The sequence below is a fragment of the Schistocerca nitens genome, chromosome 4 (genome assembly GCF_023898315.1).
Source record: "Schistocerca nitens isolate TAMUIC-IGC-003100 chromosome 4, iqSchNite1.1, whole genome shotgun sequence".
Lineage (NCBI taxonomy): Eukaryota > Metazoa > Arthropoda > Insecta > Orthoptera > Acrididae > Schistocerca > Schistocerca nitens.
In genome coordinates, this window is record NC_064617.1 from 344,434,292 (window position 1) to 344,438,570 (window position 4,279).

Consider the following 4,279-nt stretch of genomic DNA (forward strand, 5'->3'; position numbering starts at 1 on the left):
TTTTTATCCTTCCTGTTTCGTGCCGTCCTGTAGCATGATGTCGGTAGGCTGGGGGGGAAGGCGGGCATGAATAAAATGCAAAGGGTTCCTCTAAGACTACCAGTGTGACAACACCCTCGGTGCCACCTATGCACCTTTGTTCAGCACTTTAAAAATGTACCTGTCAGAGACAATCCTAGATCAATTCTAGGAGCGTGCTGGCAGACATCCCCTTCGACACCCCTCAGATTCCACATGCCCACAAGCAAATGCTAGAGCAGTAGTGTAGTGCCATTCAGCTGTCGGGTGTCGAAAGGGTTGACTGCCCGCAGGTGCCTAGGAATGGGTCAAGCGTTGTCTCTGTGTGGATAGTGCTCAACAAAAGTGGACGGGTGGCACCAGGGAGGATCTTAGAGGGCGCGTTTGCCGTTTTATGTTTTATTCACACACGTGTCAATCCGTACCCTCCCCTCCCCTCCCCACTCCCATGATCGCGTCACAGAAAGACTGGAAAAGCATGAGCAACCTTTGCTGCTTCGGGTCACGTTCAAATTTCGTCGAATGGTTTTGAACGGTCGCTAGTGGTTCCATCCTGTATACCACAGAAAAAATTGCAGTCGGAATACACACCAAAGTGTCCAGATCATATTCACTGGGCTTGCAGCCCCATGACGTTCTTAGAGAAGGGTGAATCGTCTGGGGAATGTTATGTGTCAAAGGTTGTCAAAAACGTCATTCTGTTGCATATCGAACTGCAAGCGGTTGTTTTCGCCGGCAAAAGGTGCGTAAATGAACATCCCAAGAGAAGAGATGGTTTAATTGAAATCCTTTATGCCATCTCTTGAGGCCTTTTCGTGTCTATTCTGAAGGGTGGTGTGTCTGAAATGTTTTCCTCAGCCACCAGTAACGAAACTGCGTTATTTCAGTTCTGGGCGTCGTGGTTCTGACCTTCATCGCGGAGAAATCAACAAAAAGAAAGAGATGTGTGATTTAGAGGGGGGGGGGGGGTAGAATAGTGCGACCTTCTCGTCATGTAACACGTCCAAGTTAGCGTGGGCAGAATTGTGATGAAATTTGGTGCAATGCGACATCATTAACGCGGCTTACACCGTATATGAACTTCTGAGCTCTTGTCTTTTTGCAAATGTCACCGAGCCCGGGACTGACGCTTTTACTTCATTACAGAAGAAGGCTATAGTCACCTTTCCGCCTTATTTCACACTTCTGCGTCCCAGTAGGGCAAAATGGCGGCGTTTCAAAAAAGCGACTCTATAATTCTTTTGCGCCGTGTATAAATAGCACGGTTGCGTCACCTTACCCCATTTCAAGTTATTAAAGGCAACATCACCTGTACATTACGGCTGGACTCCGTTATTAGGCGTGCTGCCCATTCCCAATGTCACGTCTTTCATATCTCTACATTATTACCGTGTGCGGCCGACTAAAGCGATCTAGAAGCCAAAAACTTAATGTTGATCCAGTCTTGGCGCATGTACTGTGCTGCAGAATCGGGCTTTAATTGAAAAATTGCTCTTCTGTTGGTGAAATGTAGCTTACAATTGAGCCAATGGACTCCTCTAGCGGATCCGACATTACAGACAAATCACTGTTCCCGCGGATGTGTGCAATCCTCGGAGATCTTTCGTCTGAACTTGACTGTATACGAACAACGCCGTTTGTCCGTTTGCCTTTCTTTCCTCTCACCTAACAGCGGGACCTTTTAAAGTACACCGATGTCTTGGAGCACAAGAAGATGATAATTATATTCCTGCCACATATTCAAAGAGCTCTGGGGTGGAACTGTTTAAACCTACGTTTTCCTTACTTGAACAGCGTGCAATCATTCGTTTTCTGAATCTGCGTGGTGTGAAACCAATTGAAATTCATCGACAGTTGAAGGATACATGTGGTGATGGAGTAATGGATGTGTCGAAAGTGCGTTCGTGGGTGCGACAGTTTAATGAAGGCAGAACATCGTGTGACAACAAACCGAAACAACCTCGGGCTCGCACAAGCCGGTCTGACGACATGATCGAGAAAGTGGAGAGAATTGTTTTGGGGGACCGCCGAATGACTGTTGAACAGATCGCCTCCAGAGTTGGCATTTCTGTGGGTTCTGTGCACACAATCCTGCATGACGACCTGAAAATGCGAAAAGTGTCGTCCAGGTGGGTGCCACGAATGCTGATGGACGACCACATGGCTGCCCGTGTGGCATGTTGCCAAGCAATGTTGACGCGCAACGACAGCATGAATGGGACTTTCTTTTCGTCGGTTGTGACAATGGATGAGACGTGGATGCCATTTTTCAATCCAGAAACAAAGCGCCAGTCAGCTCAATGGAAGCACACAGATTCACCGCCACTAAAAAAATTTCGGGTAACCGCCAGTGCTGAAAAAATGATGGTGTCCATGTTCTGGGACAGCGAGGGCGTAATCCTTACCCATTGCGTTCCAAAGGGCACTACGGTAACAGGTGCATCCTACGAAAATGTTTTGAAGAACAAATTCCTTCCTGCACTGCAACAAAAACGTCCGGGAAGGGCTGCGCATGTGCTGTTTCACCAAGACAACGCACCCACACATCGAGCTAATGTTACGCAACGGTTTCTCCGTGATAACAACTTTGAAGTGATTCCTCATGCTCCCTACTCCCCTGACCTGGCTCCTAGTGACTTTTGGCTTTTTCCAACAATGAAAGACACTCTCCGTGGCCGCACATTCACCAGCCGTGCTGCTATTGCCTCAGCGATTTTCCAGTGGTCAAAACAGACTCCTAAAGAAGCCTTCGCCGCTGCCATGGAATCATGGCGTCAGCGTTGTGAAACATGTGTACGTCTGCAGGGCGATTACGTCGAGAAGTAACGCCAGTTTCATCGATTTCGGGTGAGTAGTTAATTAGAAAAAAAATCGGAGGCCTTAGAACTTGAATGCACCTCGTATGAACACATATACAGTCATGCAGTTACTTATCTTCTGTCACGAGCTTCTTTGAAGGATTCTCACAGTGCTTTAAGTTTCTTAATTCCAAAACAGCAGGTTCGAAAATTTGTTATATAGCCTATTCATTAACTTTGAGCACTCTAATGTCTCGAGATTGCATTTGCTTGTAAATATTTCAGCATGAGCCATAATCTGATGGCTGGCTCTGAGCACTATGGGACTTAACATCGGTGGTCATCAGTCCCCTAGAACTTAGAACTACTTAAACCTAACTAACCTAAGGACATCACACACATCCATGCCCGAGGCAGGATTCGAACCTGCGACCGTAGCAGTCGCGCGGTTCCGGACTGAGCGCCTAGAACCGCTAGACCACCGCGGCCGGCCATAATCTGATGAAAAAAACTCTAACCAAAACTTGAGATTATATCACTGAGGTATTTTCAAATTCTTGTTGCTTCTGCAGTGATTTAATCTGCATTTGGTTTTGTATGAATGTCATCAGTAAGCCAGTTTTTTAAGAGTTGCAATATTCCATGAACTTTGTTTATGGTCCATGTGTTGAAATTCCACTTTTTAGAGGATGATCGTGGAATTCTGACATCCATAAGCTTCTTCAGAATGGACACACACTGCGGTGATCAGAAGAATGTTCAAATAAGCAGAATGGAAAAAAAAATATTCTTACATGTCGTGTAATATTTGCTGCATTTCTCGCTATTAAATTGCGTTTATGTGCGTAACAGTGAATGAAATGTACAATACTACAAACTGCTTCGTTTTTGCTTTTTCACCAGCAAATGTTTGGGCTGTCAGATTTTGTTCATTTCCTTGAAGGATTATATCCACTTGTTCTAAAATATGTTTTGATATGCCATCTACAATTTGATTTTCTGGAATAAAAAATCCACAAACGCGTTCAAACACTTCTCCATTCAATACCTACCTTAGAACAAGGAACATTTCAATGTGTTCCGAAATATCTGTTGTGTCTTCAGCCATGACAGCTACAAAGGAAGGTTTCGTAATTACCGTTCTCAACTGCACTGGTTTCTAAGTGAGTATTCAAATATGAATCTAATTTGGATGAAAAATTTACTAATCCTCCAAATACTCTGGATTTACTCAATCGTCTTTTTCATCTTGGCCACATAGAGGAGTTTCAAAGTTTCCACAAAAGAAAATGCAGTATATTATTTTGGACAAAATTTCACCGTTATTTTCAACCGTTATATTACGCTCATTGATTGAACGCCTGTATGCCTTACTAAGTTTCTCCTTAATACTTATGGTTCCTGAAAGTGATAGTGGAACTACGTTATTTACATGCTTCTTTGATTTCTCATGCTTTTCAGTT